Source organism: Gorilla gorilla, chromosome 5, assembly GCF_029281585.2.
Source record: "Gorilla gorilla gorilla isolate KB3781 chromosome 5, NHGRI_mGorGor1-v2.1_pri, whole genome shotgun sequence".
Classification (NCBI taxonomy): domain Eukaryota; kingdom Metazoa; phylum Chordata; class Mammalia; order Primates; family Hominidae; genus Gorilla; species Gorilla gorilla.
In genome coordinates this window covers 58,487,676-58,498,538 of record NC_073229.2, presented here as the reverse complement: position 1 = coordinate 58,498,538, position 10,863 = coordinate 58,487,676, and the positions used below count along the sequence as shown (strand labels likewise).

General features: G+C 47.7%; 1 long non-coding RNA gene across 1 annotated transcript; it reads left to right on the top strand.

Moving 5' to 3' along the window:
• The first annotated feature begins 2,225 nt into the window (after positions 1-2,225).
• On the top strand, positions 2,226-4,757 carry LOC134758666 (uncharacterized). The gene is made up of 3 exons (XR_010134099.1): positions 2,226-2,697; positions 3,206-3,308; positions 4,140-4,757. It is a non-coding gene; the product is annotated as an uncharacterized lncRNA (long non-coding RNA).
• The last annotated feature ends 6,106 nt before the right edge of the window (positions 4,758-10,863 follow it).

Genomic DNA, 10,863 nt, shown 5'->3' with positions numbered 1-10,863 from the left:
GGAAAGTCCGAGAGCATGGCACTGGCATCTGGTAAAGGCCTTTGTGGTGTGTCATAACATTGTGGAAGACATCACATGGCAAGAAAGTGTGAGAGTGTATCAAACAGAGGGAGAACATTAGAATACTAAACCCATCCTTTTTATCAGTAACTCACTGTCACAATAATGGCACTGATACATTCATGAGGGTGGATCTCTCATGGCCCAATCACCTCTTAAGTGACCCACCTCTTAATTCTGTCACGATGGCAATTAAATTTCTTTTCTTTCTTTTTTTTTTTGAGATGGAGTTTTGCTCTTGTTGCCCAGGCTGGAGTGCAATGGCACGTTCTCAGTTCACTGCGATCTCTGCCTCCTGGGTTCAAGTGATTCTCCTGCCTCAGCCTCCCAAGTAGCTGGGATTACAGGCATATGCCACCACGCCTGGCTAATTTCGTATTTTTAGTAGAGATGGGGTTTCACCATGTTGGCCAGGCTGGTCTCAAACTCCTGACCTCAGGTGATCCACCTGCCCTGGCATCCCAAAGTGCTGGGATTACAGGTGTGAGCCACCGCACCCGGCCAGGCAATTAAATTTCAATGTGAGTTTTGGAGGAGACATTCAAACCATAGTACTTCATAACCAATTTTGATAAAATAATTTTCGCATCTATGAAATGGGGCTACTAAAAATTCCTTTCCTACCCATCTTAGAGACTATGTTATGATGAGATTAAATGAGATAATGTGAGTAAAAACAATAACAACAAAAAAGCAAACCATAAATCAATATGTACATGTAAGGAGTTACCATTGTCATTAATATTTGATCTCGTACATTCAACTCTCACCATCAAAGGGCATTTTGGGAGTGGAGATTTCAGGGCCATCTTCCCTGGCACAGATTTGGCTGAGCCTGTCCACCAGCCTCTTTTCATTCTTTGTGCACCTTTTGCACTGTGATCACTGAGGGCTCCCACTTATTCTTCACCTGGTTCCCTGACTTTGAAGTTATTTAAAGGAACTGTTATTACTGGCTTTGGAGTTCCTCACAAGGGGATTCTCAGATGCTTTTCCTGGATGTTTGACTTCAAATGTACATCTGACCTGCCATGCACTCTTTTCTTGTAATAAATAATTAATAATAAAATATAAATATATAATATAGATTATATACACTTACAGGATGCCTTTCCCTTTACATCTTTACATGACTTCTTTTTCTCTGCTAGTTAGCAATGCAGAGGGTTTTTTTTTTTTTCCTTTCCAGAAACCAGTCTTTTTGATCCTCAGCACACATTTTTTCCTGGCTTTCAATGAGGATTTTCTTTATTTTTTTAAAATAGTCTATGGGTTTCTTATGCTTTTAAAAATGTTATTTAAAACTTTCTTTTAACCATTCCTTTTGATTTTTTTTCTTCAACACATGCTCTCATTTTCTATATTTCTCTCTACAAGAAATGAGCAGTGGCATAATGGGTATTTTCGGCTTTCCCACCAGGGGATTAAACTTCAAGGTGCTGTGGTCTGAAGGAGGCAGAGCTTCACCCATAAATGTGTTTTGGCCGGTTCCTGCCTTTCCCTCTAGAAACACCCCTGCCCCTTCTGCACGCTGCAACCAGCAAGCCTCGTGCCTGTGACAGGGCCCTTATCTCTGTCACCACCGGGGACTCGCTGCACAATGCCACTTTATCACTTGCACCAGCTGCCTGAGCTCACTGCACCTCACCCTTAATTAATTACACCCTCTGCCGTAAGGAGCCATCTCCCTCCTGAAGACAGCCTTCAAGACCTGTCAGATGAAGAAGCAAAACCCTTTCATCTTTCCTGATGGCTCCTCTCTTTCTATGTCATTTTTTCCCCTTCCTGCCAACACTGATTCTTTTGTAAATCTGCTTGTGCTCTTGGTCTAGAGCCATCCACGAGGCCTGGACTCCACAGTGAAATCAAGCTCCAGGAAGCAGGGTGTGAGGCCCATTAAGTATGGCAGGGAGCAGAGGCAGGGTGTTTGGTCTTACGAGACTCCAGAGGCCAGTATTCAAAAATGGTCAGAGGGCATGGGAGCATGGGGCAAGGTGGTGTATGTGTCCCAGGTGGGGGGCGCAGTGACTGCTGGGGATCAGAGATAGGCTTCAGATATGGTTGTGAAGAATATTCTCCTGTGATATCATGTTTCACTATTGTGTCATAGACAGTGAGAGACCCTGCCAACAGAGGCACAGGCAGCAATGGGTTCTGCAAATCATGACGCAGACAGCGACACTAACAGTGAGAAGCCTCAGCACAGAGTTGCACAGAGAGACTGCCTCTGCATTCATGACACTGACAGCACAGACACCATAACTCCAGCCATGACAGGCTCTGCACACAGGGACCCAGGAAGTGAAGGGCACTGCAGACCATACCTCTGACAGTGACAGACCCCGAACATCCACAGAGACAGTAACATCAGCACTGACAGGCTCAGCAAACAGAGAAATAGGGAGGAATGGGCTCTGTCGACATCATAACACCAACAGACACAGCGACAAGTACTGCAAACAGTGACACAAACAGTACTAGCCTCTCCCAATAATACCAAGCTCTGCAAATAAAACTAAACTCCACAGAATGACAAACAGTGCCACGGTCTACAAATGGTGACACAGGCAATGACAAGCTTTGCAAACAGCTCCAAGCTCTGCAAATAATGACACACAGGGCCAAGCTCTGCAAACAGTGAGTGTAGTTGCACCTGGGGCATGGACAGCCAACCAAGGGCCACGCCTGCTTATTTCAAACACTGGCCCTGAGCGCACCCACCTGCTATCACCGTCTCTAACACTCCCCATCTCCCTCCCACTCTCTCCACTGCTTCAAGTCTCCTTTCATTTGAAAATCCTTCACTTGACCCACTCTTCTTTCCTCTTATCTGTGGGTGTTCTGCCTTTCAGAGCTAAGCCTTTCCCATGAAGAACCAGGCCTAAGGCCTTCTGGAACCCACCCCCTTGGCACCCTGGGAAGTCATGCCCTCCACCAGAACCCTCACCTTCATGCCCTGTGGTTTCTGTAGCTGAGCTGCCCACTCCCCCTCAGATTTCAGACTGACCTTCCTTACCCCTGGTTTCTGGAATCTGCCCCCATCTGCCTGAAATGGGGTGGGGAAGGGAAGGATGATCCCCAGACCGTATGAAGCCATGTCTGCTCATCTCTGCTTCCTCCTTCACTATGACCCTGTGAGGTGCAGCGTGTGAGGAGACAGAAGCACACAGAGGAGAATTCACCTGCCAGGGCCATAGAAATCCTGCGCTGCTGTCCAGCACTGGGATTCGTGTCTGCCCAACTCTCAGGTGGATGAGTTACTATTACGGGTGACGTAGCAAAGCAGTTTGGTGTGCAGATCACAGGCAAGAACTGCTTGAATCCTGGCTCTGTGATCTGTGGGAAATATGTAACCTCTCGCCTCCTCAGTTTCCTCATCTAGAAAATGGGGATAATAATTATACTTATCTCAGAGTGTCTGAGTGAGAATTTAATGATACTTAAATGCCTAAAAGGGTTTTTTTGGAAGCTGCAACTGACCTGCTCAGCCCTGCTCTGGTCTCATTTCCTCAGCCCCCCGCCGTCCCTGCTACTCCACACAGCCTCCTTGCTCTCTTCCAACCAGCTGGACCCCTCCCTGCACGGGTGATACACGCTGTTCCCTGTGGAGTGAGCTTTCCCAGGTGTCCGCTCAGCTCACCCCTCCCCTCCTGCAGGTCTCCAGGCTCAAGTGTCACCTCCACAGAGAGACTTCCCTGACTGCCCTGGGTAAAGCGGCGCTTTCTCTAGCTCCGGCTCCCCTCAGCCTGCTTTAATTCTTCTTTTGTCACCACCTTTATTGCCGAGTCCTGTAGCCTCTGGGAGGGCCGGGAGCTCAGGGGCATGGGTTGCAAATGTAAACAGGGCAATGCAGGGAAGCCAGCATCCGCGGGAGGAGAAGGAGCTGTGCTGTGGCTCCCTGAGGACTTGAAGCCAGGCCAGGAGGATGTCACTGGCTTTTCATAGGGATCCCTCACCTAGGCACGCCTCAGCTGAGGTGGCCTTTCCCCTCCAGCAGCCCTTTGGTAGGAACCAGGAGGCCTGCTGGCAGCAAGGGAGATGACACGCCTGAGCCTTGACACTGACACTTTTCCCCCCAGCAAACAGGCATGAGGGCTGGAAGAGGAGAAAACACAACTGGCTAGGAGAAGGCAACCTTCCCTGCTGTGGTGAGCAACAGTCGTGAGCTGTCAGCTCCTCTGGGACATCCTCTCCCTTTCAGTTCCCTGCCTGCAACACAGCTCTCCCTCTCTCCTGCCAGAGGAGGCTTGGGCTGGCAGAGAGAAGAGAAAGAATAACCAGAGAGGGACCAGGCAGAGGGGAGATGAATCCAGCATGTGCTGGTGCCTTCGAACTACACTGAGCTCAGACACGCAGGCTCTGAGGCTGGAACAGTGCTTGCCTCTTGAGGCTTCCTCCAGGCAGGGCCCGCAGAAGCTGCTGCTGCACTCTGAATTCCAACACTCCAGATGTGCGGGGGGCCAGATGCACAAACCGAAGCCTAGAGCCCTGGGTTGAGATGCCTGGGCAACAGAGAGCAAGGACTCTGCCTCATTATGGGATGCAATAAGCAGGTAACTTCTTTCATTGAAAGACTGGATTCTCCTCCAGGTCTTGAGTTGAGATCCTGGGTCTGCAGCAGGTCATCTGAGCATCAAACATAATATTAATCTTCTAGGTATCTTGACTGCTGTGTGCACAAATACTGTGCAGTCAGGAAAATGGCAGCTTAGTTATGGCCTAGTCCTGTTGTTGTGTGGGCTTTTCAGTCCCCTGAGTCCAGGCTTTGGGGGGACTGCACTGTGCTATCCACAGATCCAGCCTCTTTCTGTCTCCTGTCCCTGCTCCCTGGATGCACATCCAGGGAATCTTCCTTGAGGTGTGGTGAGTTGCTCTACTACTTGTCCAGCATTTCCAGAACATGTTGGAGGGAATCAAAGCCTTCCTATAGAAACTAATGGGGACAGATTTCATACTCTGGAAGAGTGCTTTAAGCAAATGAATAAGCAAATACCAGGACATGGGAAAAAGCTAGAGGAAGCAAGAGATGAACAAAGCCTCTGTTGGATCGTATGGGGACTGGAAAACAGAGGCGTCAAGGCAGACCAGGATCATGGAGGTGACCCATCTGGTGATGCTGGTCCAGGGCACTGTGACTTTGTCAGTGAGAAGGCCTATTCATTCATTCACTGACTTGCCCACTCATTTATTCATTCAACTGAGCACCTGCCACATGCCAGCATGGGGCAGCCCTGGGCCTTTGGATGAACAAGAGAGACATGAAACTCACAGTCCAATGGGACTGATTTCAAAGACCCCATGTTTCCTTCTGAGGTTGTGTGGTTTCTATATATTCAGCCCATACTGCACACTGTCAGGGCTGCTGATGAGAGAGTGGGCATCAGAGCAGCATGTGGAGTGGAGCTGTGTGGCTGTGGTCAGAGCCAGTAGCAACTAGGGTATTAAGGATTTAGAATGCCAACCCTGCATTCAGTTCTCTTTATAGATCCTTTTGGTCAACTTCATAAAGTCCGGAGTTAGGGAGCCCCTTTAGGTACAGACGTGCTCTTATCCCTGGAATGGGTAGATAGGGCATGGCTGTTATAGTCAGCTCCTGATATCCTAAATGGGCAGGGTCAGGGGGAGGTCCTGAACCCACCCCTTCCCCCCAAACACACACACAATTTACACACACAGACTCATACTGACATATGCAAACACACATATACAATTCACATACACTTATACTCTCACTCAGGGGCATGGGTTGCAACTGTAAACAGGGGAATGCAGGGAAGCCATACATGCACAGACTCACATAGACACACATACAATTCACACACACATACATGCACACATTCACAGACACAGGACACACACACATGTTCTGTCTCTTGCTCTCTGTCTTGCTTTATTTTTCTCCTGCAGACTGCTCCTTTCTGTCTGGCAGTGCTGCAGACAGGAGGCTTAAGAGAGTTAGGGTTAGGAGATGGTCTCTCTGGAGTCAGTTAGCCCTCAATCCTCCTGGGCTTTCTGCTGCTGACTAGCTGTGTATCCTTGGCTAATATTTCTGACCCTAATGTACCTGCTCTGATGAGTGAGGATGACATATCCACCGTCAAGATTTAAATGAGAGAAACAAGAACAAGCATGTGAAGTGGACAGGTGTCTGTCTTTGTGGCCAACCTCACTCTCTCCCTGTGTCTGGAGATTTCTCCCTATGTTGGGACCAGAGTGGGTGGCAGAGCCTACCTTTTACTATGGAAGACTTGGCTCTGCCATTCGGATGCACCTGCCCAAGACTCAAGGGGATCCTAAAGAATTATATCTGGCTGCTGCAACCATTTTAAGAGTTCCCAGGACAGCAGTGGCTGTGCTGCTAATTTGGTGGCCAGCATCCAGCTGGCAAGCTCCAGGCCTAGGGCCAGCCCAGCAGCACTGGTGTTCAAATGTGGACCATTTTTGCAGCAGCATCACTTTGGGTGTTATTCTTGAGTGTGTAGCCCCAAACCTGGTATTTAGGCCCTTTAGAGAGTCTATGAGCAACCAAAGATGTTTTTAGTAAATTATTTTTAGGTTTAAATCAGCCAGAGTTGGTTTCTGTTGCTTGCAGCTCAGAGCCCGGTCTGCTAGAGTGTGTAAAGCATTTGGCCTGGTGCCCAGAACACACATAGCAGGTGCTCAATAAATGTTAGCCATTAGAGATGACATGCACACAGCTTCAGAGATAAATTGGAGAGGGCAGGATGGAGGGAGGGGGCTGTGAGAACAGGATGCAGCTGAAGCCCTCATGGCGGAAGTGATCCAATCTCCTCACCCTCAGTTTCTCCAGCCACAGGGCCCCAGGAGACAGACGGGAAGCCTCTTTCCCTTTTCACTGGTTCTCTGTCACTTGCCTGCTTCCAGCCCAGTCAGGGTTGGGTTTATTTGCACAGCCCAGATTCCCAGGAGGAGTGGGAGTAGTAGGAAGGGCAGCAGGAGAGGCTGGACAGAAATCCAGATAAAAGGCTTTAAGTGGAAGCCCCATGAGAGCCTGCCAGATTCCCGGTACCAGTTTATTCCCTTTACTCCCCAAGTAAACGTGCCTATATCTGTTGCTTGGCTTCATCGTCTCCATTTCTCCTCAAACAAATCCCAGATCACTGAGCTTCAGAAAAGAAATACAGGAACACCAGGAAGCCCCTGAAGGCAGAGGACACACAGGGAGGACCATCGGCCAGAGCCTGTGGGATTACTCTTCTGCCCTGCTCCAAAACCCCCTTAGGTACATGGGCCCTTTCTCTAACCCCCACCTTCCTCCATGGGAGATACATATTACCTTTACCCAGAGGGCTACATACAGTTATATGCCTTTTGAACTGCACAGAGGCATCAGCTGAAAGTAAAAGTGGGGTTCCTTGGATCCAGGCCGGGTCCGACTGGGGGAAGGAGCACCTTTGTACCTCCACAAGAGACTACTTGCAAGACCATGCTTGTAGAACTATTGAGGGGCTTTGAGAGTTTATCACCATGTTACTAGTTTAATCTGGGAGAATCAGCATCCTCTCATTTTCTGTTATTCAGTGCTATGGTTTGAATGTGTCTTCCAAAGTTCATGTGTTGAAAACTTAATTCCCAATACAACAGTGTTGGGAGGCAGGGCCTAACAAGAGGTGAACAGGCCATCCAATTCTCATGAGTGGATTAATGCCATTATCATGAGAGTAGGCTTATCATAAAAGTGGGTTTGCCCCCCTCTTGCTCTCTTGCCTTTCCACCTTCCACTATAGGATGACACAGCAAGAATGCCCTCACCAGATACAGGAATAAATCTGTTCTGTATAAATTACCTAATTTGTGGTATTCTGTTACAATGACACAAAATGGACTAAGACACTCAGAACTATTTCTTAATAATCTCTAGGGGAGAGATTATGGCCTTCAGTTTTCCCAGCTCTCAAGCATGGGGATGTATTTCAGCTCCTGCCTTCCCTCCTCTAGGTCTTTCTGGGGCTGCCATTAATCAGTGGTGACCCCATTTGGTCAGCCGTAGGGACCTCCATGCTCCATTTGGTACTGCTCTGCTTGGGGACATGATGGGGACGGGTTTGTGTCCTTGTCCGGAGTGTCCTCCTCCTCCCCAGGTTCCTCATCAGGTCCACTCTGCAGTACTATGAAGGTGTAGACAGGACACTGTGGGGGCAGGAGCCACATCTTTAAGCACCTTCTCCCAAATGGGATCTGTGCAGACCTTGGGCCCGTGGCATATTTTAGTACTCACTTCCCAAGATGGCAGAACCTGACTAGGTTCCTGTTGACACAAGTCTTTCCCTAAAGGGTCAGAGCAGAGAAAGTGGGGAGAAAAGAGGCTGTTCATTCATCAACTCAGTAACTGCTCTCTCTGTTCAAGGGGCAGAAGCTCTTTTCAAATTACATATTTAAAAGTAGTTTCTTCACATGGTTGCCACATCTCCCCAGAGGACTCTCTCGAGTTTCCTGACCTCCTCCTGCAGTGGCCTCCTCTTTTAAGCCCCCAGGTAATTTTCCCACCTCCTCCATGGAGAGCTGTCTCCCTTCCTCCAGAAGGAAGAGGATATCCCATCCCCAGCCTCAGTCTCCCCTTCTGTCTAGCTAACTTAGCTCTGTCCTCAGAACATCTCCTCTGCTCAAACTATGCCAGTTGAGAGGAGGAAGGGTGCTGTCTGGTTCAGTGAGAGAGGGTGACATGTCTTCTAAGTCTTTTTTTTAAAATTTTATTTTATTTACTTTTTAGAGATAGAGATCTCACTCTGTTACCCAAGCTGGAGTGTAGTGGTATGATCATGGCTCACTACAACCTTGACCTCTTGGGCACAAGCAATCCTCCCACCTCAGCCTCCCCCATAGCTGGGACTACAGGGGTATGCCACCAGGCCTGGCTAATTAAAGAAAAAAATCTATGTCTTCCCACCCTTTTTTTTCCCCTTGTAACTTATCGATGAATTGAATTCCTGTTCTTTGCAGTTTTCCAGTCCTTGGCTTTTTGTTGCTTGCATCTTTATAGTATGGTAGTCTTTAACATATTTCTCTGTCTTCTGTATTTCTACAGATTAGAATCTGGGTCTATAGGCTTCAGCAGATTCAGCTACCTCCCCCTCCACCTCTTTTTCTTCTGGGCTTCCAGGTTAGTCCCACCAGTGAGTGCTATGGCTGATTTCCTCACTAGCTATCAAAAATACAAACATACCCCACTAAGGAAATGTTAGTGGTTTTCTCCCAGGAGAGCAAAGTCCAGCCTCATAAGAACAAAAAATATTTCTCCTGGCAACATGACTTCGATTCTGCTCCTTCTGACCCAGGAGCCTTGTGTTCTGGTGCTAAGGAGCACTTGACACCTTCATTAGCCTGACTGACATCCTGCAGGTCACCTGTGGCTATCAGCGCCTCTCTCAGCTCCTGACAAGGTGGCTGCCGCAGTTTAGGTCTCAATGATTTCTACATCTCCCTGCTGACATGGGAGCAGGGGGTGGTGTCAGGCATTTCAGTTTAGCCCCACCATTCTAGGAAGCTATCCTTTTCTCCTCACCCCTAAAATAGGCTTCTTTCCCTAAAGACATATTCTTTTCCCTTCCCAACTCTTTCTTTCTCAATCCATCCGGTTGCCTGAGAAGGCCCAGTGAAGGGGTGGGTGGGAAAGTGTATAAGACTTTCATCAGACAAAACAGCCAAATCCTACAACCAAGGTGTTTATTTGTCACAAGCACGAGGACTAGGAATGAACACAGCCCCAAGAGTTGAGGAAGAGTTTTTTCTACCGCTACCTGGACCTAAACCTAATCCAACGTGGGTTAGATAATGTTCTACTTTGAGGCAGAAGAAGAGCCTCCATGACATTTTTTTTAAATCATTTATTTGTTTAAGTCAGAATTTGAATAAGGTCCACACATTTTGAGTGGTTGATATGTCTTTAAGTGTTTATTAATCTATAGTTCCTCCCATCATTTTTTTCCCCCTTGCAACTTATGGATGAAATTGGGATGTTTGTGCCACAGTTTTCCATTTTTTGGTCTTTGCTTGTTGCATTCCTTTGGTGTCCTTTAACATGCTCATCTGTCCTCTGTATTTCCTGTAGACTGCAGCTGGACCCATAGGCTTGAGTAGATTCAGCTTTCTCTCTCTCTCTCTCTTTCTCCCTCCCTCCGTCCTTCTTTCTGTTTTTCTTTCTCTTTCTCTCTCCCTCCCTTACTCTCTCCCCCTGATTCTCTCTTGGCAAAACTACTCACTCTCTCATGGGTACTGGTGTATTCTTAGGTCAAAAGGCACAAAAGTCTGATTGTTTCACTTTTTGTAATGTTAGTAGCTCAATGAGCAATGCCTGAATTCATTAATTCACAGGGGTTGCCAGATGGTGCTTTTTAAATTTTATTATTCTTTTTTCATTTATTAGGTGGATTATTTATTTCTTAGCTGATTACACCCGTCAAGAGAAACTTTCCCAGATCTACTTTGTGGATTCCATGGAATAACATATATTGGAAACCTCCATGACTACCTACTCAGCCAGCACACTCGTGTTTCCAGCACAGGGGCGTGGGCTGGGGCTCAATGCCCACCCTGCTCATAAGGCAGGAATCGCCATCCTCCATCACGCCAACTTACTAGTTCAGGTTCAGGGCAGAAAGTGGTCTTTGGCTTGGATCCTGCTCTCAGGGGCTCCGCAGTCTGAGGCACAAATACTATTTTTTTTTTAAGTTGTGTGCCTTCTTGCTGCCACAGTGGGTCAGCCACATGGAGGTCTGTTTGCCTTACTCGTGGGGGGCATATTGTCTTTATGTTTAACCCCATTTGTTCGCTTATTTGCTAAAT